This window comes from Dasypus novemcinctus, chromosome Y (assembly GCF_030445035.2).
Source record: "Dasypus novemcinctus isolate mDasNov1 chromosome Y, mDasNov1.1.hap2, whole genome shotgun sequence".
In the NCBI taxonomy this organism is placed as follows: domain Eukaryota; kingdom Metazoa; phylum Chordata; class Mammalia; order Cingulata; family Dasypodidae; genus Dasypus; species Dasypus novemcinctus.
In genome coordinates this window covers 23,238,344-23,261,726 of record NC_092216.1, presented here as the reverse complement: position 1 = coordinate 23,261,726, position 23,383 = coordinate 23,238,344, and the positions used below count along the sequence as shown (strand labels likewise).

Sequence of the window (23,383 nt, the reverse complement as noted above, 5' to 3'; positions counted from 1 at the left end):
CTTCTGTGCACCCACATCTCCCTGCACACTGGGCTGGTGCACTGTTCTGGACCTGCCAAGCTTCCAGGTGGCAGTGAGGTCCTGGACCAGCAAACTGTGGCTATCTCCTCACTGGACAGGCCAGGGGTTGGTGCCGTGGAGGCAGGAGGACTCTGTCTAAGAGGAGTGATGTGAGAAGTCACATGCAGGCTTGGTGTTGCACCAGGAGCTTTCTCCTGCGATCCTCCACGGGGCCGGGATAAAAGCCTGGGTCCCAGGACTGCTGTGGCCAAGGGAGTCTGGGCTTGGGCTGGAGGCTCCCGGATCCTGCTCCTTCTGCGGGCCCTTCCTCCTGAAGCTTCAGGGTCACTGCGCTGAGGAGTCCACTTCACCAGGCTCTGGAGACTGGCACTGACCCCTGCCAACACGGTCTTAGAGATGAAGGCGCAGGGCAGGCAGGTGAGGGGCACATTTCCAGCAGCGGGGCCGGCGCTTCCTGCGCTGTGGCCCGCCTGCCTGCAGGGGGCGCGCAGCCGCCTTTTCTAAGGAAAAGCCCCGGAAACGCCCCACGTTCCTGCGAGAGCGGAACAGCCTCCGCGGGAAGTGGAAGGCCTCGTTCCCCCGGGACCGCTCCGCGGTGGGCGTGAGGAGAGAGCCCCTCTCCCCGCGTGGTGGCGCAGGGCTGTGTGGCGGTGCTTCGAGGGCTTTCTTCTCTAACGTGAGCGGAGGACTTCGGGTTCCTGCGCTGCCCCCGTTAGTTCATCGTCTCCTCTCAGGGGACGTTCAGGAGACGTGTTTGCCCAGAGCCCCCGCTCACTGAGGCTGGCAGCGCTGTGGGTTCAGGACTCTTGCTGGAGACAATCCTGACGGAGCTTCAGAGAGGAAAGACGTCTACAGCCCTGAAAGGGTAGGAAAGTATTGCAGCTTCCCGTGGAGAGGTCGGGGCGGCGGGCGTGGCCGAGCCCTGGGCTGAGGGGAAGGGGCGCTCCTCGTGCGCGGCGCCCTCGGTGGTCACAGAGGGGCGCACTGTTCCTGCACCGCTGACAGAGCTGAAGGAAATGTTGACAGACTTACAAGTAGGGGCAGTGCAGCTCCCAGCATTACTTTTAAGTGTTAGTAACCCAAATTCCAACATTTATAATAATTTTATATTTCTGACTTTAATTAAAGCAAACTTTTGAGTAAATTTTTTATTTAAGGTACCAGGGCCGGGGCGTGCATCCGGGACCTTGTGTGTGGGAAGCTGGCAGTACACCACTGAGCCACTTTGGTTCCCCAATGGTGTTTTGTTTGTTTTGTTTTAAGGAAGCACCGGAACCAAACTGGGACCTTACATGTAGGAAGCCGGCGCTCAACCCCTGGGCCCATATGAGCTCCCTAAGTTCATTAATATTACTTTTATATCTTGTTTTCAAGGACAAAACTGCCATGTTGTACAATTTCTCATGAAAAAGTGAGAATTTTCTATTTTTCAAGTTTAGCTTGTTGACATGTCCTTTTTTGCAGTGTGACTGTTACTGTTTAAAAAATACATAGAGGTGATACTTGCACAACATGAGAAGGTAATAAATGTCCCGGGATTATACCCTTGAAATTGGTTAGTTGTTTGTTATGAAGATTTTACAAGATACTTCGCCTTCCAGTTGTAATGAGTTGCACTAAGTAAAATTTATGCATCAACAGAAATCAGTTTTTGCAGTTCAAGACCCAGTTGTGATTTTCAATACCTACTATTGCAGACTGCCGAAAAGTACCTAAATTGAAATATGTCCAGGACTTAAATTACCAATTTATTTAAGAGCTGCGTCAGAAACTGTTGTTTTGTAAGTCATATGTATTCAGCGAGGTAAATTTCTCCTGTAGAAAATACAAAATCTGACTTTAATTTTGTATATTTCCAAGGTAAGGTGAAATCAGTATGCCTACAACCTCATTTTGTACATGCCTATCTTTTGTAGGCATGTATCTGTAACAATATCTGTGTTTTTTAAATTCCCAACAGTGTATTCATGTGGTAGAACAAAATACAGACAACGAATAGAAATTTGAAAATCTCAATGTACTCCATTTCCTAAATTAAGAAATTACTGTTGTTGCTTTGAAAATGTACTTCACTGTTCTTCTCAAATTTACTTGAAATGCACACAGATAATTGTTACTTCTTGAATAGACAGGTTTCACACCACAGTTTGCAATTAATGTTGAAAAAAATACTTGATAATTTAAATCACAATGAATGAGTGACTTTATTTTATTTATTCAGTCATTCAGTAATATAGGTGACATGCAGACCTATGCAAGGAATGATTTGATAAGTATTGTTGTGTAATTCTACCCTGTGGTAAAACTGAAGCCAGGAATCTGATATATGACTTGTTCAGTTGTGGTACATTTCCACATGATTTGACCAACACTAAAATATTAACACAATGTCAAGATGTTTTCCTTTTTCTTTCTTCTTCTTTTTTTTTTTTTTAAGAGCAGCTCAATGATTTGGGCATTGGTTAGTATAATAATAAGAGCCTAAGGAGAAAAGTACAAAATGGCTCTTAACACCAATGCTAGTAAATGGTTACAACTAAGGATATTACTAATTCCTGTGCTACTTAATCACTTTTGTTTAGAACATAAATCAAAGCCATTAACGTGAACTTGAGATATATATGCAATACATATACAACCTTATGAAAAATACTTTTTGTGAGAAACATCACACTTTTAAAATATTGGAAACTGAGTGTTTCTGCTGATTTGTATTTTGACTTAGAACAAGAAGAGAACATGCAATTAGGGAGGTTTTTACTGATAGTAAAGTTCTTCAAGTTAATGGTCTTCATGTCTCTTTGTACTTACCACAGGCTACCCAGTGTCCTAGAGGATTCATTGTGAGAAAAATGTCAGTCACTGCTTTAAGACCTTACTTTGAAAGGAATTAAGGAGAAAGCAAATTGGAAGGTAAGATTTCATCTTTGTTTTTGTATCGAAAAAATTTCAATGAGTTTATGATAAATGTATCTAAACCATTAATTTTTGCAGCCTTCAGGTAAAGTCTATGAGAAGAGGTCAGTAGAGATCATCTAATCTTAAATTTTGACATCATCCATTCAGGTCCATGGCACAAACCCTAGCCAGTAAGAGCACAGCATGTTTGGATATGTCATTAGTGACCCTTAATAGAAGTTAGTTTCAAAAGCTGGGAGATTTCTGCTTTAGTCATACATTCTTTAACACCTTGTTTATTAACAAAAATCAGCAAACCAGCTTTTTTAGGTCCTACTGCATTATGTCTTCTACATTGCTTCCTACACTTCCTCTTTTAGGGGAAGTATGCCCAGTTTCATTTATAGAAAATTGATAAAGCATGGCAGTTTTCTCTGCATTATCCAGTCCAGCAATGATAACTTTGTGCTCCTGGTCATTGAACAGCCTCCTTACCCTGGTGTAGAGAATTCCCATTCTGGGGCAGCATACTCCCCTCCAGCCACCTGGGTCATCTGACCTTCCCCAATCCAAGATAAGGGAGAGGAGAGTGACACAACAGAGCCTCTGCCTCTGCTGCTGCTTCTTCTCCCACACTTGGCAACCAGCTTGATTTCTGAGAACTGCAAGGAGACCTAAACCCAAGCCGACCAGCCTCACAAGCCACCATCCTCTCCCAGTTCCTTACTGGTCACTGCAGTGGCACCTACCAAGTGGACAGAGTGTAATAATATTTGAAGTCGTGATGAGTCTTTTTCAAATTCCTTAATTTTCTCTTTACTTTCAGTTTGAAAGGGACTTTCCTTTTTCAGTGGTCATTGGCCCTGTATTTGGGGGATTGTTGCTGTTCCATTAGAGAATGTGGCGGAAATCCCCAGGATGGGAGTTCAGTGTTCTTTCAGTTGTGTGCATCTCTACCCACTGTGGCAATGCCCCATGAACATTTGAACATATTTATATACCTTATATATATGCCCAGGTGAACTTCCTGTCATTTATCTCCCATCACTGACAACCCACACCAGTGTTCCTCCCTTGCCATAGTTGTAACCCTTCTGTGATCCAGAACTTCTTCAAAAATGACCAAGTATATTGCCAATTAGATTAATAGGAAAATGAGGTAGTAATGATAGGTTTAAGCATAAGAAATAAAATGTATAATAATTTAGCAAAACTAAAACTAAAAGTAAAAAAAATTGGAGTGTTAAAATGAAAAATATTAAAAATAATTTATTTGAAATGTTTTCCCTTTCATCACTGTAATAATTGTTGTCCTGTATGTACAGTGGTAATTTCTTACATTTCTTCCTCAGTGTCTTTTTTTTCATTATGTCTTCAAAGAAGGTTTAGGTCACGGTCCATATACCCAACATCCTCCCTTAAGAATGTTGCAGAATGGCCAGATGGAAAGAAAAAGGGTAACATAAAAATAGGGGTTATTTAAAAACTACAGTACGTGATTACCTAAAGTATGTTTTAAAAAATATGCCCCAAAACTATTTTTTTCAGAGCAGTGAGTTTTTAGGAGCAAATATTACAAAGAAGGTAAAATGCATTTCTAGGAATCGGTCCATGTTGTCAAAAATACCTATTCAGGCACAATTGCTTGTAATGTACTTTTAAATCCATTTTAGAAATGTCACCACTTTGATTACTCACTTTAGTGAATAGATTGTTCTTTTCTTTATTCTCAACCATCTACCTAAAGAATTTTCTTGTTTGTTGATCTTTTTTGCAGAACTAACTTTTAGTTGTGTTGATACTATTTTTCTATTGTTTCATTCATCTCCGCTTTAATCTTTATTTCCAGCTTTGGCTTTAGTTTTCTCATCTTTGTGTATTTCCTTAAGATATAAAATTATGTTATTGATTTGAGATGGTTATCTTTCTAAATAAAGTTGTTTTTTGCTATATGTTTCTCTGTTAATGTTTTCAGTGCATCTTTTAAGATTTGATAATGTTGTGTATTCATTTTTGTTTCTCTCAAGGTGTTGTCTAATTCCTCTCATGATTTCATTTGTGAACCATAGATTCATGTGTGCTGTTGAGTTTCCACATACTTGTGAAACTTTCTAATTTACCTTCTATTTTTGATTTCTAGTTTCATTCTACTTTGGTAAAAGAAGATACTTCATGTTTCAGTGTTTTTATATATGTTGTGGGGTAACATGTGGTCTCTTCTAGAAATGTTCCATGTGAACTTGAGAAGAATATATACTGTGGGATCTAGTTAGCTTATAGAGTTGTTCAAGTCCTCTCTATCCTTAATGTTGTCTGTCTAGTTTTTCTATCCATTTGTGAAAGTGGAAAATGAAATTCTCCAACTATTATGATAGATCTATTTCTCACTTAAAATGTCATTTTTTCCTCTCTATGTTTAAGTGCTCTGTTGTTCCATGTATGTATGTTTTTAGTTATTGTATGTTCTTGATATTGACCCTTTTATGAATATATAAATGCTTTGTCTTTTGTAGACATGTTTGTTTTAATTTTGTCTGCTATTACTCAAGTGAGCCTAACTTTTCTTTTTTGATATTATCTGCATGCCATATTTCAGTACTTTTGCCAACTTTCTCACTTTCAACGTCTCTGGGCCTTTGGTTCTAAAGTCACTCTGGGAGCCAGGTGTATTTCAGTGGTTTTTTACTTTAGTTTTTATAAATTATGTATTTTATTTCTAATATTTAAACCTGTCATTACTACCTCATTTTTCTGTTATTGAATTTGGCAATGTATTAGGCTTAATTTTTTAAAAAGTTTTGCATCACAACAGGATTCAACTATGGCAGGGGAGGAGCATTGTTGTGGGGTGTCATTGATGGGGGATGCATGGAAGGGAGTTCACCTGGGCATGCATATAGGGTATATAGATATGTTTGGATGTTCATTGGGTATTGACACAGTGGGTAGAGATTCACACAACTGAGGGAGTATAGGGTTCCCTTCCTAGGGAGCTCTGTCACATTCCCCAGTGGGAAAGCAACCAAGTGTGAGGGCAATGACCAGTGAAGAAGGATGGACCAATGATGAGCCCTCAATACTGATGATTACGCTTAATGAGCCTATTGTGCGTGTAATTTCAACTTGGCCTGGTTTTGCAGGGTGCCTAAGAGTTACCTCCTGAGAGCCTCCATGTTGCTCAAATGTGGCCACTCTAAGCCAAACTCTGCCAAACTCATGTCCCAGCATGAGACATGACTCACAGGGATGAGCCTCCCTGGTACTGAGGGATTACTACCAAGCACGGCTTGTGAAGATACTAGAAAAAGACCTTGAATAAAAGGGGGAAATGATAAAGACAAATGAGTTCATAATCTTAAGAGACTTAAATGTGTTGGGAGGTCATCAGAGGGGTCGTGCTTATGCATGTCTCAGCAGGGTCTCAGAGACAGCCAAAGTAGATACAAACCCAGGTGGTGGTGCTTTGAGGACTATGGAACACCCAGGTCCTATGGCCATGGCAGGTGCCTCCGGAGTTCAGTTCCTTGCCTGTGGGCCCATCTTTGGAATTTGTGCTCCTGAGTGTGATGAAGTTGGATTCAGATGCGACTTCTCTACACGTGCCTCTTCTGTCCCTTATACTGAACCTCTGGTTGGTGCTGGGGTTGGTGTATGCCCAGGAGACTTGAATCTTTGGGCTATCCATGTGCAAGCTGGGTCCTGAGCCTCAGAGGTGTTGCAACACCTCCTCTCCAATTCATTGGATTTACCCAGGTCAGCTGACAGGGAAGTGAGGATGGACGACCACCACACCAGGGAACCAAGAGAATCTACAGCTGTGGGCACTAGAGTCCTATCCAGCAGCCATGTGGAATCGAAGCCCCCTCTCAACTGAGAGGTGGAGTGGGCATCACCTTCCCAAGGTCCTCAGGATGGAGGAGTAAAATATGGATTAGAGTAGACTTACTGTATTTTACTATAAAATTATTGAGACTCTAAAAATGGACTAAATTGTATCATTGATGTGGAGACAGTGGCCATTGGAGTTGCTGAACAGAGAGCGAGTTTAAAGGAGTTGTGATATGGGGGCATTTTCGGGATTTGGAGTCATCTTGAATGATATTACTGGGACAAAGCAGGCCATTATCCTGACATAACCCACTGAATGGACTGCAAAAGAGTGTAAACTACAATGTGAACTATAATCCATGCTGTGTAGCAGTGCTCCAAAATGTGTTCATCAAATGAAATGAATGTGCCACACTAAGGAAAGAAGTTGTTGATGTGGGAGGAGTGGGGGGTGTGGGGAGTGGGGCATGTAGGAACTTCCTGTATTTTTTAATGTAACATTTTGTGTGACCTACGTATCTTTTAATATTAAAGTATATTAAAAAAAATAAAATGGGTCTTGGGGAATGGGCGTGGCTTAGTGTTTGAGCACCTGCTTCCTGTGTATGAGGTCCCAGGTTCAATCCCCAGTACCTCCTAAAAAAAGTCAAGTGGGTCTCTTACAGGCAATATATGATTGTATCATTGTTTATATATGCCAAACTTTGCTTCATTGAAGTAATTACTGAAAAAGTATTAACTAAATAGAGCAGAGACTGCCACAATATATCAAATTACTTACAACAAAAGAATTAAAATTGACACTTGTGTTTTACATGTATTTTTGGTCAATATTTTTAATTGAAACTTTGTAGTGGACCATTTTAATTCCCTTCTCATTTCTGTTTTTCTCTATTTTAAACATTACCAAAATAATTTCTAATTTATAGGACGATTGCGGAAATAAAGAATACCTACATACATTCCTGCTTCTCATACCCAGATCCACCGTTTTTAATATTCTGCCACATTTGCACTTCCTTTCTTCTTCCTTCTCCCTCTGTCCTAGGTGTTTAAGGGTAGGTAGATACACCTTGCTCCTTGAACACAATATTCCATGTACATTTCCTAAGAACTAGAATCTTCACTAATGTAACTGCCTTATGTCCTGTTAAATTTAAAATGTTTAATATTGCTATAAGGCAATATTGCTATTAAGTCTCTATTCCAGTTTTTTAATATGTCCCAATAATGTCTCTGAGTCTTTTTTCCTCCATTATTAGAGCTTGTCTAGGATCATATATATTGTAGTGAATTGTCCATGACCTTAGTTGCTCTTTTCTTAAATTGTGGATAAATATACAATGTATACTTAACTATCTCAACCAATCCCACGCATACCATTCAGTGGGATTAATTACACTGACCCTGTGCTAAGGTCACCACCATCCATTACCAGAACTTTCCTATCACCATAAACAGAAACCCTGTATCCATTCTGTGCCCTTGGTAGGTGTGGACCTACAGATAAAAGGCATGGCAAAGGGCAGAGGTGGAGCTTTCTGATGTGGAAGTTTTGGATGCTGAAGTTCTGATGTTGGAGTTTGATGCTGAAGTCTTCAGCTAGAGCCAGGGTAGTAAGCACACAGAGAAAAGAAAGGCAATCCCTGGGGAGAGAGGAACCCTGAGCCCAGAGAGAAGCAAGCCATGGGAAGAGAAGAACCCTATGCCTGGAGAGAAGCAAGACCCAGGAAGAGAGGAACCCAGGAAGACTGAACCCTCACAGACATCACCAGTCATCTTGCACCAACACGTGAAAATAGACTTTGGTGAGGTAAGTAACTTACACTTTATGGCCTGGCATCTATAAGTTCCTACCCCAAATAAATATCCCTTATGAGAGCGAACAGACTTCTGGTATTTTGCATCAGCACCCCTTTTGCTAACTGATACACTGTCCTTCAAATATTGAAATTAGAATAAAATATTGGCAAACAGAAACTAAGAGAGTTGGTAAAAAAAGAATACACTCTGCAGCAAATATTAAAGGAAGCCTTAGAGACTGAAAAAAAAAAAAAGACAGGAGAGAGGTGCATGGAAAAGTAGAGAAGAAAGAATAGCAGAAAGGATATCCAAGAGTAAAAAGATAGATGAAAATATAATGTGACATATGAAAACCAAAGAATAAAATGGTGGAAATAAATAATGCATTTACAGTAATATCATTGAATGTGAATGGATTAAATTCCCCAATCAAAATATACAGGCTGACCGAATGGATAAAAATACATGAGCCACCCATATTCTGCTTACAAGAGACTCACCTGAGAACCAGGGATAGGAACTGGCTGAAAGTGAAGGGTTGGAAGAAGATACACCATGCAAGTTGTAACCAGAAAAGAGCAGGTACAATTCACTAATATCAGATAAAACAGACTTTAAATGCAGAAAAATTATGAGATATAGAAGTCCACTATATATTACTAGATAGAGCAGTCACAAATATCTATATACCAAACCAGGGTGCCCAAAAATACATGAGAGAATTTGGTAAAGAGAAAGAGCCATCTTTATAATAATCATTGGAGACTTCAACACACCACTCACATCATTAGCTAGAACAACTAGACAGAAGATGAGTAAGGAAACAGAACTTGAACTATAAGATAAACATTTTAGACCTAACAGACATATACAGAATGTTGCATCCAAACTCTATGGGGTTTGCATTCTTCTCAAGGGCCCATGGATCATTTTCCAGGATAGACCACATGTTAAGGCCCAATGCAGCTCTCAGTAAGTATAAAAAGATTGAAATTATACAAAGCAACTTCTCTTATCATAATGGAATAAAACTAGAAATCAATGATAGGCAGGAAATAGATAAATTCAGAAATGTGTGGAGGCTAAATACCACACCCCCAAATAATCAGTCAAAGAAGAAATTGCAAGTGAAATCAGTAAATATTTTGAGACAAATGAAAATAATAACACAGATACAAAACTTATGGGATGCAGCAAAGGGAATCTTGAGAGGGAAATTTATAGCACTGAAACCTATAGTAAAAAAGAAGAAAAGAGCTAAACTCAAAAGATTTAACTGAATGACCAGATGTGGCTCAAGAAGTTGAGCTCCACGCTCCACATGGGAAGTCTTGGATTCAGTTCTCAGTGCCCCGTGAAAAAAACAAAACAAAACATCAAGCAAAACAAATAAAAAACCAACTATGGGAAACTGATGTGGCTCAGTGATTGTGCACCAATTTGCCACATACAAGGTCATGGATTCAATCCCTGGCCCTCTGTACTTCAAAAAGGAAAAAAGAACATTTAACTGAAACACTGGGGAAACTAGGAAAAGAACTGCGAGCCCATCCCAAAGCAAGCAGAGGGAAAGAAATAATAAAGATTAGAGGAGAAATAAATGAAATTGAGGACAAAAATAAATAAATAAACAAAATCTAAAGCTTTGGGGAGCAGATGTGGCTGAAACAGTTGAGTGTCTGCTTTGCACATGGGTGGTCTAAGTTTCAGATTCCAGTACCTCCTAAAAACAAAACAAAACAAAAAACCAAGCAAACAAACAAAAAAAACCAACCCAGGGGAACCGATGTAGCTCAGTGGTTGAGCTCCAGCTTCCCACATATGAGGTACTGTGTTCAATCCTCAGTCCCAGTACCTAAAAAGAAATTAAAAAAACAAAAACACAAAACAACAACATAAAAAAATAAAAACCACCAAAAGCTGGTTTTTAGAGAAGATCAATATAATTGACAAACCCCCATTTAGATTGACAAAGAAAAAACACAGAAAATGCAAATAAATACAATGCAAAATGAAAGGGGGAGGTTATGACTGACCCCACAGAAATAAAAAGGGTCATAAGAGGCTACTATGAGGACTGTATGCCAACAAATGAGGCAACTTAGATGAAATGGACACATTCCAAGAAATGAACAAACAAAATACACTGATGCTACAAGAAATACAAGAACTTAGGCCAATCACATTTACATATGTGTGTAAGTATGTATGTATTTAAATGCATCCCCCTTCCCTAATGTTTCTCTTTGTCTGCTCATTGTTTCACTGTATTCTCCAGGAGGCACCGGGAACCAAACCTGTGATTTCCCACATGGCAGATGAATGTCCAAGAGCCTGAGCCACACCCATTTCCAATGGTCTGTGGTGTCCGCTGACCTGTGTCATCTGTTGGTTTAGAAGTCTGCTCATTACAGTGAGGTGCCACATATAGTTCTTGTAGCTGTAGGTGTGGGGTCCAGCTCTCATTGCAGCAGGTGTGGGAATCTAGCTCTTGTTCAGTGGGTGCAGGCATCTGCTTGTCTTTTTTAGGAGGCACCAGGACCCAAACCCAGGCCCTCACATGTGGTGGGGGGATGCTCAACTGGTTCAGCCACATCTGCTTCCCACCAATCACATTTAAAGAGATTGAATCAGTCATCAATAATATCCCAACAAGGAACACTCTAGGGCCAGATGGCTTCATAAGTGAATACTACCAAGTATTTCAAAAAGAATCAGCACCAATCCTGTTTAAAGTTTTCCAAAACACTGAAGAGGAGGGAAAATTACCCAACACATCTTATGAAGCCATCACCCTAATAGCAAAGCCACATAAACACACTATAAGAAAAGAAAATTATAGAACGGTCACTCTAATGAACATAGTTGCAAAAATTATCAAGAAAATAGTTGTAAATCAAATCCAACAGTATATCAAAAGACATACAGCATGACCAAGTGGGATTTATTCCTGGAATGAAAGACTGGTTCAACATAAGAAAATCAATCAACATACTATGCCACATTAACAAATTGAAGGAAAAACCCACACGAACATCTCAATCAATGCATATAGGGCATTTGACAAAATCCAGCATCCTTTCTGGATAAAAAGACTTCAAAAGATAGGAATAGGAGGAAACTGTCTCAATATGATAAAAGGCATATGTGAAAACCCACAGCCATTGCTGAATTCAATGGAAAAAGGTTGAAAGCTTTCCCTCTAAGATCAGGAACAAGACAAGGATGCCCACTATTGCCTTTGTTATTGAACCGTGTATTAAAAGTTCTAGGTAAAGTAATGAGACAAGAAAAAAAATTAAAGGCATCTGTTGTGTTTTTGGAATTCATAACCGTATCAAACCACTACACTCCACACTCTGAATTCCAAAAACACATTATAATATTTGGATAAACCTTAAATCAGTAACAATGCAAGTACTAAATCATATCACAATCAATTTTAAGAAATGCAGTTTGTCTTGGGGCAAAGTCCTGTCTGCTATAGACCTCTGAGACTTACAAAACAATTTATCTATTTCCAATACACAAATGGACAGACAACAGATAAACATATTCATTACAAGAAGGGGAAACTGGGGGTGAAACATGCCTCATGGGTCCTCTACAGTTCAGTAAACTTGCAGGGCATCCTCCATTCCATTTCAGTCTAAGAGTCATTCTTAAGATGATGGTCTCTACTCCTTGGTGCCTTATGGGAACCCACCCTTTCCACAGGCTTGCCCAAAGGCCATTTTCTTGGTTCCACCCTCATCGAGCATCTGGGTGTTGACCAAGCTCCAGAGCTCTCCCTTCCAGAGTGTTGGGGTGATTGCCACACCTTATCCAATCTTTGGGTTACAGTCTTAATCCCCCTAGTACAGTGCTGTGAAGACAACATTCCCCATAACATTTGACATACATCCTCAACCCTCTCCGAGCAATTAGTTGACCACCTCGTCTTCCCTATCCTTTGGGGACAGGTACACCGCTCATAGATCTATGGGGTGCTGATGTTAACCACCCTAATCCTTGGGGAATGTGCTCCATCCTCTCTGTCCCCTGGGGCAGAAAAACTCTCCCACAATATCGGGCAGAAACATCTACCCTCTTCAATGCTGGGGCAAACTCACCCTCTCTGTACTCACAGGTAGGGTTCCTCTCTTGGCCCAAGGTGATGTCTTAATTCCAGATCGCAGCTTCCAAAGTTTTCCTCTTAAATCTGTTTCTCCTTCATTCTCTCCTTCTATGTCCCTTTTGGTCCAAGCTGACAGTGGTTTTGTTCATACAGTTCTCTCAAAAACCTTGTTGCTTTAGCATGCAAGAAGCAGGGGTCCAAGCCATCAGACAGGAAGACTTTCCACAAGTCTTTTTTGAGATAACTGCATCTTCAGTCCTGATTTACAAGTTCCAAGTTTAGTTAAGTTCTCCAATGGGGCACTTTCATCTGCGAGCTTGTTTTTCAGAGGCTTGGAATTTCCAGAATCACTTTCTGTTTTCTTTGTGCCCAAAAGTACAGTCCTCAGCATATCTCTGTCATCTACCATTTTGCTATAAGCTGCAAACACAAGGCAAGATGCATTCTCTGGGTTTGCTTTGGAAATTTCTTCAGCTAAATGCCCAGGCTCACCATTCTCAAATTCTTCCTTCGACAAAACACAAGGAGTTAATCTTGCTAAGTTCTCTGCAACTTTAAAACATGGATTGCCTTTCCTCCAGTTTCCAATAATAGTTTCATCATTTACTTCGAAGGCATCATAAAAAGTCTCTTTGGCAGCCATAGTCCTATCAACAGTCTCTTCAAGGCACTGTAGGACTTTTCTTCTAATCATCTCACAATTCCTCCAAGAAATGCCCCTTACCCATTTATAAAACTGTTCCAGCATCTCGGTAATTGCAAAAGCACTTCCTCACTCCTTGGTACCAAATTATATTTAGTCACCTAAAGGGGGTGCTGAAGCAAAATACCAGAAATTGGTTCACTTTCATAAAGGACATTTATTTGGGATAGAAGCTTACAGGTACCAGGCCATAAAGCATAAGTTACTTCCCTCACCAAAGTCTATTTCCATGCTTTGGAGCAAGATGGCTGCTGACGTCTGCAAGGTTTCAGGCTTCCTGGGTTCCTCTGGGCTCACTTCCCCTGTTTTCTCCACAAGGTCAGCTGTAGCTATCAGGTGAATGGCGCTGTCTCTCTCCCTGGGGTTTCTGCCATGCCTAAGGAGCCATCCCTATTCCTTTGTGTTCCTTTCCTGGCTCAAGGTTCCTCTCTTCCTGGAGTTTGCTTCTCTTTCCTCTGTGTGCTTACTTCTGTGTATTTGACTTCAGCATCAAACTCCAACATCAAACTTCCAACATCAGAAACCCCCAACTCTGTCCTTTGCCATGCCTTTTATCTGTGAGTCCCCACCCACCAAGGCATGGAGACTAATGCCCTAATGATGTGGCCCATTCAAAGCCCTAATCATAACTTAATCATGCCCAGGTACAGATCAAATTACAAACATAATCCAATATCTACTTTTGGAATTCATAACCATATCAAACTGCTACAGTATCCAAATAGGAAAAGAGCAAGTAAAACTCTCAATCTTTGCAGATTTCATGATCCTATATTTAGAAAATTCTGAAAGGTCTAGGAAAAGCTACTTGAACAAATAAATGAATTCAGCAAAGTGACAGGATACAAAATCACTGTAAAAATTCTGTAAGGTACTCTAGCATTGTACCTTAGCATTGAAAAATCTGAGAAGGAAATTAGGGAAAAATTTCCATTTATGAAAGTAACAAAAAGACTCAAATATCTGGGAATCAGTTTGTCCAAAGAAGTACAGAACTTATTTGGATAAAACTACCAGACAATGCAAAAAGAAATCAATGAAGACCTAAACAAATGGAAAGACATTCTGTGTTCATGGATTGGAGGACTAAATATCTGAAGATGTCAACCCTACCCAAATGGATTCATAGGTTCAGTGCAATGCCAATCAAAATTCCAACAGCCTACTTTTCTAAAATAGAAAAGCCAATGCCAAATTCATTTGGAAAGGAAAGCGCATCTGGATAGCAAAACCATGCCTAAAAAGAAGAGCAACATGGGAGGAATTTCACTGCCTGCCTTTGAAATATATTACAAAGCTACAGTGGTCCAAACAGCACAGTACTGACTACGGACATAAAGATAGTCCAATTGATCAGTAGAATAGAATTGAGAGTCCAGAAATAAACCTTCACCTCTACAGTCAACTGATTTTTTTCTTAAGATTTATTTTATTTATTTCTCTCCCATTCCCCCCTCATTGTCTGCTCTCTTGTGTCCATTCACTGTGTGTTCTTCTATGTACACTTGTATTCTCAGCATCACCGCAAATCTGTGTCTATTTCTTGTCTCATCTTGCTGCATCAGCTCTCCATGTGTGCGGTGCCACTCCTGGGCAGGCTGCACCTTTTTCGCAAGGGGAGCCCCCCACACAAGGACTGCGCCCCACATAGACAGCCGCCCCACGTGAAGAACACACAGCAAATATACAGGAAGAGCAGAGAGCACGGTGGGGAAGGAGAGAGGAATAAATTTTTTTTAAAAAACTTTAAATAAAAAATAGGAAAGTCGGGACCATAAAATTTCTAGGAGGAAATATACAAAAACATCTTAAAGACCTTGTGGTATGTGGTGGTTTCTTGGACCTTACGCTGAAAACATATACAACAACAAGAATGAAAATAAATAAATGGGACCTCCCCATAATTAAACACTTTTGTATAAAATAGGACTTTGTCAAAAGGTTGAAATAGCTGCCAAGTCAATGGGAGAAATTATTTTAAAATCACTATCTGAGAAGTGTTTAATATCCATGATATATGAAGAGAAGTTACAACTCAACAAAAAATGCCAAATGACCCAATTTAAAAATGGGCAAAAGACTTGAATAGACATTAAGAAGAAATATAAATGGCCAAAAAACACATAAAAAGTATTCAACATAACAAATGATTAGGGAATTGAAAATTAAAACTACAATGAGGGAAGCAGATATGGCCCAAAGGATAGGGTGTCTGCCTACCACATGGGAGGTCCAAGGTTCAAACCTAGGGCCTCCCGACCCATGTGATGAGCTGGCTCACATGCAGTACTGATGCGCGCAAGGAGTGCCATGCCACGCAGAAGTGTCCCCAGCATAGCGGAGCCCCACGTGCAAGGAGTGTGCCCATAAGGAAAGCTGCACAGTGCGAAAAAAGTGCAGCCTGCCCAGGAATGGTGCCACACACATGGAGAGCTGAGGCAGCAAGATGATGCAACAAAAAGAGACACAGATTCCAGGTGCCACTGAAAGAATCCACGCGGACACAGAAGAACACACAGCGAATGTACACAGAGAGCAAACAACTGGGGGTGGGTGGGGCGGGGGTTGGCGGGGAAGGGGAGAGAAATGAAAAAAAAGTACAATGAGCTATCATTTCACAATTAACAGAATGGCCACTATTGAAATGACAGATAATTATAAGTGTTGGAGAGGATGTGGAGAGATAGAAAAACAGTTATTCACTGTTGGTGGGAATGCAGAATGGTACAGCCACTGTGAAGGACTGTTTGGGAATTTCTAAAAGAATTTGCATAAAGAGTTGCCACATGACCCTGCAATATCACCACTGGGTCTATACCTAGAAGAACTGAAAGTTGTGATGCAAACGAACATCTGCACACCTTTGTCATAGCAGCATTATTCAGGATTGTGAAAAGATGGAAATGACCCAGGTGTACATCAACCAATGAATGGATGAACAAACTGTGGTTTATGCACATGATGGAATATTATGCAGCTGTAAGAAGAAGAAATGTAGTCAAATTGCATATGACGACATGGGTGAATATTAAGGACATTATGTTCAGTGAAGCAAGCCAGACACAAAAGGACAAATAGTGCATAATTTCATTACCATGGCCTACATATATTGTGTAACATATTTTAAGAGTCCACATAAATAGGTTAATAGAAAGAAACTCATAAAGATGCTATTTGATTAGTGGTTAATTGGAGCTAGGTAAGGTATACTAAGGTGTGTGGAGTTTTTCCCCTTGGAGTAATGAAATAAATCTAAAATTTTTTATGGTGATGATTGCACAATATTGTGATTCTAATAAAAGTCATTTATTATACACTTTAGATAGATCATTTGGTACGTGAATATATCTCAATAAAACTGCTTAATAAATAAATAAATGTTGAAGAACAGGCAGAAATTGCAGCTAGGCAAAGGAAGGGAAACAGAAAGATTGAGAAGTGAAGATTTTCTTTGTTTTTTATTATTATTATTGAATAATGAAATAATGCAGAAGAAAAATAGAATACAGAAGGATTTTTACTTCAACATATGGGTGACTCAGCTGCTGAGACCAGGTTTTATGTTGGATATTCCCCAGGAAACTTCTGAGTCTAGAAGGAAGGTAGTAAACCCCGGGGAGGCCTCGTTCCCGCGGGGGCCGTGGGGAGCTGTCAGGTCGGGACTGCTCGGCGGTGGGCGTGAGGAGAGAGCCCCTCTTCCCGCAGGGACCACGCAGGGTTGCGTGGTGGTGTTTGGAGGGCTTTCTTCTCTAACGTGAGCGGAGGACTTCAGGTTCCTGCGCTGCCCCCGTTAGTTCATCGTCTCCTCTCAGGGGACGTTCAGGAGACGTGTTTGCCCAGAGCCCCCGCTCACTGAGGCTGCCAGCGCTGTGGGTTCAGGACTCTTGCTGGAGACAATCCTGACGGAGCTTCAGAGAGGAAAGACGTCTACAGCCCTGAAAGGGGTAGGAAAGTATTGCAGCTTCCCGTGGAGAGGTCGGGGCGGTGGGCGTGGCCGAGCCCTGGGCTGAGGGGAAGGGGCGCTCCTCGTGCGCGGCGCCCTCGGTGGTCACAGAGGGGCGCACTGTTCCTGCACCGCTGACAGAGCTGAAGGAAATGTTGACAGACTTACAAGTAGGGGCAGTGCAGCTCCCAGCATTACTTTTAAGTGTTAGTAACCCAAATTCCAACATTTATAATAACTTTATATTTCTGACTTTAAGTAAAGCAAACTTTTGAGTAAATTTTTTATTTAAGGTACCAGGGCCGGAGAGTGCATAGGGACCTTGTGTGTGGGAAGCTGGCAGTACACCACTGAGCCACTTTGGATCCCCAGTGGTGGTTTTTTGTTTGTTTTGTTTTAAGGAGTCACCGGAACCAAACTGGGACCTCACATGTGGGAAGCGGATGCTCAACCCCTGGGGCCATATGAGTTCCCTAAGTTCATTAATATTACTTTTAATTTATCTTGTCTTCAAGGACAAAACTGCCATGTTGTACAATTTCTCATGAAAAAGTGAGAATTTTCTGTTACTTCAAGTTTACCTTGCTGACATGTCCTTTTTTGCAGTGTGGCTGTTACTGTTTAAAAAATACATAGAGGTGGTACCTGCACAACATGAGAATGTAGTAAATGTCCCGGGATTATATCCTTTAAATTGGTTAGTTGTTTGTTATGAAGATTTTACAAGATACTTCGCCTTCCAGTTGTGATAAGTTGCACTAAGTAAAATTTATGCATCAACAGAAATCAGTTTTTGCAGTTCAAGACCCAATTGTGATTTTCAATACCTACTATTGCATACTGCCGAAAAGTACCTAAATTGAAATATGTCCAGGACTTAAATTACCAATTTATTTAAGAGCTGCATCAGAAACTGTTGTTTCGTAAGTCATATGTATTCAGCGAAGGTAAATTTCTCCTGTAGAAATACAAAATCTAACTTTAATTTTGTATATTTCCATGGAAAGGTGAAATCAGTATGCCTACAATCTCATTTTGTACATGCTTACCTTTTGTAGGCATGTGTCTGTAACAATATCTGTGTTTTTTAGATTGCCAAACAGTGTATTCATATGGTAGAACAAGATACAGACAACTAATAGAAATTTGAAAATCTCAATGTACTCCATTTCCTAAATTAAGAAATTACTGTTGTTGAACAAATTACTGTTGTTCACTTTTCTTCTCAAATTTACTTGAAATGCACATAGATAATTGTTACTTCTTGAATAGACAGGTTTCATACCACAGTTTGCAATTAATGTTGAAAAAAATACTTGATAATTTAAATCACAATGAATGAGTGACTTTATTTTATTTATTCAGTCATTCAGTAATATAGGTGACATACAGACCTATGCAAGGAATGATTTGATAAGTATTGTTGTGTAATTCTACCCTGTGGTAAAACTGAAGCCAGGAATCTGATATATGACTTGTTCAGTTGTGGTACATTTCCACATGATTTGACCAACACTAAAATATTAACACAATGTCAAGATGTTTTCCTTTTTCTTTCTTCCTTTTTTTTTTTTTTAAGAGCAGCTGAATGATTTGGGCATTGGTTGTATAATACCAAGAGCCTAAGGAGAAAAGTACAAAATGGCCCTTAACACCAATGTCAGTATATGGTTACAAGTAAGGATATTTCTCCCCAGCGTGGGACATGACACCCGGGGATGAGCCTCCCTGGCACCGAGGGACCACTATCAACTACCAACTGATGATGCAACTGGAAAATGACCTTATACGGAAGGTTCAATGTGGATCAGCAGAATATCCCTGTCTACATAAAATAACATGACTTTAAAATGCTGTTTGAACTAAAGTAAGGGGGAAATGGAAAAGAGAAATGAGTTTATATGGCTACGAGTTTCTAAAAAAGAGTCTGGAGGCTGGCAGAAGGATTGCCCTCATGCACAACTGAGCAGAGTCAGAGAGACAGATAAAGCAGATACAACCCCCAGATATCGGTTCCTTCGAGGGCTAAAGAGACCCATGGGAGTTATGGTCATGGCCGATGGGGTTAACTACCAGGTCAGATGGCCCCTTTTTGGAACTGGTGTTTATGTGTGATGAATCTGGACTCAGATGGGATCTCCCTTCATAAGACTTTCATGCTAATGTGCGGGAGGTGCAGTTAACGTTGGGGTTTAAGATATATTTAGGGGATTTGAATCTCTGGACTGACAATGTGATAGCCAGGTCCTGAGCCTCAACAGACTCCAGCACCTACAATATGATTTATTGGACTTACCACACTCAGCTAAGATGGAGTTGAAGAAGGACAACCACCACACCATGGAGCCTAGAGTGATTACAACTGAAAGTGGGAGGATTGCATCCAGCATCCATGTGGAATCTGAGCCTCCTCTTGACATAGAGGTGCAATGGACACAACCAATCCAATGTCCACATAGAAGAGGTGGCATTGGATTGGGAAAAGTGGACATGGTGGCTGATGGGTATGGGGAAAGGCAGGAAGAGATGAGAGGTGGAGGCTTTGGGACATGGAGCTGCCCTGGATGGTGCTTCAGAGGCAATCACTGGACATTGTAAATCCTCACAGGGCCCACTGGATGGAATGGAGGAGAGTATGGGCCATGATGTGGACCATTGACTATGAGGTGCAGAGGTGCCCAAAGATGTACTTACCAAATCCAATGGATGTGTCATGATGATGGGAACGAGTGTTGCTGGGGGGGGGGGGGAGAGGTGGGGTGGGGGGGTGGGGTTGAATGGGACCTCACATATATATTTTTAATGTAATATTATTACAAAGTCAATAAAAAAAATAAAAAAAATAAAAAAAAAAACAAGTAAGGATATTTCTAATTCTTGTGCTACTTAATCACTTTTGTTTAGAACATAAATCAAAGCCATTAACTTGCACTTGATGTATATGCAATACATATACAACCTTATGAAAAATACTTTTCATGAGAAACATTACACTTTTAAAATATTGGCAACTGAGTATTTGTGCTGATTTGTATTTTGACTTAGAACAAGAAGAGAACATGCAATTAGGGAGGTTTTTACTGAAAGCAGAGTACTTCAAGTTAATGGTTTTCCTGTGTCTTTGTACTTACCACAGGCTACCCAGGGTCCTGAGAGGATTCATTGTGAGAAAAATGTCAGTCACAGCTTTAAGACCTTACTTTGAAAGGAATTAAGGAGAAAGCAAATTGGAAGATAAGATTTCATCTTTGTTTTTGTATCAAAAAAGTTTCAATGAGTTTATTATAAATGTATCCAAGCCATTAATTTTTGCAGCTTTCAAGTAAAGTCTATGAAAAGAGGTTAGTAGAGATCATCTAATCTTACCTTTTCACATCATACATTCAGGTCCGTGGCACAATCCCTAGCCAGTAGCAGCACAGCATGCTTAGCTATGTCATTAGTGACCTTTAATAGAAGTTAGTTTCAAAAACTGGGAGATTTCTGCTTTAGTCATACATTCTTTAACATCTTGTTTATTAGCAAAAATCAGCACACCACCTTTTTTTAGGTCCTAATGCACTATGTCTTCTACATTGCTTCCTACACTTCCTCTTGTAGGGGAAGTATGCCCAGTTTCATTCCTAGAAAATTGATAAAGGATGATAATTTTCTCTGCATTATCCAGTCCAGCAATGATAACTTTGTGCTCCTAGTCATTGAACAGCCTCCATATCCTGGTGTAGAGAATTCCCATTCTAGGGCAGCATACTCCCCTCCAGCCACCTGGGTCATCTGGCCTTCCCCAGTCCAAGGTAAGGGAGAGGAGAGTGATGCAGCAGAGCCTCTGCCTCTGCTGCTGCTTCTCCCACACTTGGCAACCAGCTTAATATCTGAGAACTGCAAGGAGACCTAAACCCAAGCCGACCAGCCTCACAGGCCACCATCCTCTCCCAGTTCCTTACTGGTGGCTGCAGTGGCACCTACCAAGTGAGCGGGGTGTGATAATATTTGAAATCATGATGAGTCTTTTTCAAATTCCTTAATTTTCTCTTTACTTTCAGTTTGAAAGTGACCATCCTTTTTCAGTGGTCATTGGCCCTGTATTTGGGGGATTGTTGCTGTTCCATTAGAGAATGTGGTGGAAATCCCCAGGATGGGAGTTCAGTATTCTTTCATTTGTGTGCATCTCTACCCAATGTGGCAATGCCCCATGAACATTTGAACATATTTATATACCTTATATGTATGCCCAGGTGAACTTCCTGTCATTTATCTCCCATCACTGAACAACCCACACCAGTGCTCCTCCCTTGCCATAGTTGTAACACTTCTGTGATCCAAAACTTCTTAAAAACTGGAACCAAGTATATTGCCAATTGATTAATAGGAAAATGAGGTAGTAATGATAGGTTTAAACATAAATAAAATCTATAATCATTTATCAAAACTAAAACTAAAAGTAAAAAAAAAATGGAGGTATTAAAATGAAAAATATTAAAAATAATTTATTTGTAATGTTTTCCCTTTCATCACTGTGATAACTCTTGTCCTGTATGTACAGTGGTAATTTCTTACATTTCTTCCTCAGTGTCTTTTTTTTTTTCATTGTGTCTTCAAAGAAGGTTTAGGTCATGGTCCATATACCCAACATCCTCCCTTAAGAATGTTGAGGAATGGCCAGATGGAAAGAAAAAGGGTAACATAAAAATAGGGGTTATTTAAAAACTACAGTACATGATTACCTAAAGTATGTTTTAAAAAAATATACCCCAAATGTGTTTTTTTTTCAGAGCAGTGAATTTTTAAGAACAAATATTACAAAGAAGGTAAGATGCATTTCTAGGAATCAGTCCATGTTGTCAAAGATATCTGTTCAGGCACAATTGCTTGTTTGGACTTTTAAAACCCATTTTAGAAATGTCACCACTTTGATTACTCACTTTAGTGTATAGATTGTTCTTTTCTTTATTCTCAACCATCTACCTAAAGGATTTTCTTATTTGTTGATCTTTTCGCAGAACTAACTTTTAGTTGTGTTGATTCTATTTTTCTATTGTTTCATTCATCTCCGCTCTAATCTTTATTTCCAGCTTTGGATTTAGTTTGCTCTTCTTTGTGTATTTCCTTAAGATATAAAATTATGTTATGGATTTGAGATGGTATTCTTTCTAAATAAAGTTGTTTTTTGCTATAAATTTCTCTGTTAATGTTTTCAGTGCATCTTTTAAGATTTGATATTTTGTGTATTCATTTCTGTTTCTCTCAAGGTGTTGTCTAATTCGTCTCATGATTTCATTTGTGAACCATAGATTCCTGTGTGCTGTTGAGTTTCCACACACTGTGAAACTTTCTAATTTACCTTCTATTTTTGATTTCTAGTTTCATTCTACTTTGGTAAGAGAAGATACTTCATGTTTCAGTGTTTTTATATATGTTGTGGGGTAACATATGGTCTATTCTAGAAATGTTCCATGTGAACTTGAGAAGAATATATTCTGGGGGATCTAGTTGGCTTATAGAGTTGTTCAAGTCCTCTCTATCCTTAATGATTGTCTGTCTAGTTTTTCTATCCATTTGTGAAAGTGGAAAATTAAATTCTCCAACTATTATGATAGATCTATTTCTCACTTAAAATATGTCATTTTTTCCTCTCTATGTTTAAGTGCTCTGTTGTTCCATGTATGTATGTTTTTAGTTATTGTATGTTCTTGATATTGACCCTTTTATGAATATATAAATGCTTTGTTTTTTTGTAGACATGTTTGTTTTAATTTTGTCTATAACTCAAGTGAGCCTAACTTTCTTTTTGTTATTATCTGCATGCCATATTTCAGTACTGTTGCCAACTTTCTCACTTTCAACATCTCTGGGCCTTTGGTTCTAAAGTGGCTCTGGGGGCCAGGTATACTTCAGTGGTTTTTCACTTTAGTTTTTATAAATTATGTATTTTATTTCTAATATTTAAACCTGTCATTACTACCTCATTTTTCTGTTATTGAATTTGGCAATATATTAGACTTAATTTTTTAAAAAGTTTTGGATCACAACAGGATTCAACTATGGCAGGGGAGGAGCATTGATGTGGGGT

At 39.7% G+C, this 23,383-nt stretch overlaps 1 long non-coding RNA gene across 3 annotated transcripts; it reads left to right on the top strand.

Annotated features, from left to right (window-relative positions):
• Window positions 1–569: 569 nt before the first annotated feature.
• On the top strand, window positions 570–18,254 carry LOC139438402 (uncharacterized). 3 transcript variants are annotated; one of them, XR_011648063.1, is made up of 3 exons: window positions 570–886; window positions 2,838–2,934; window positions 17,920–18,254. It is a non-coding gene; the product is annotated as an uncharacterized lncRNA (long non-coding RNA). The 3 variants fall into 3 exon arrangements; XR_011648062.1 differs by lacking the exon at window positions 17,920–18,254 and adding an exon at window positions 8,240–12,854; XR_011648061.1 differs by lacking the exon at window positions 17,920–18,254 and adding an exon at window positions 6,673–7,177.
• The last annotated feature ends 5,129 nt before the right edge of the window (window positions 18,255–23,383 follow it).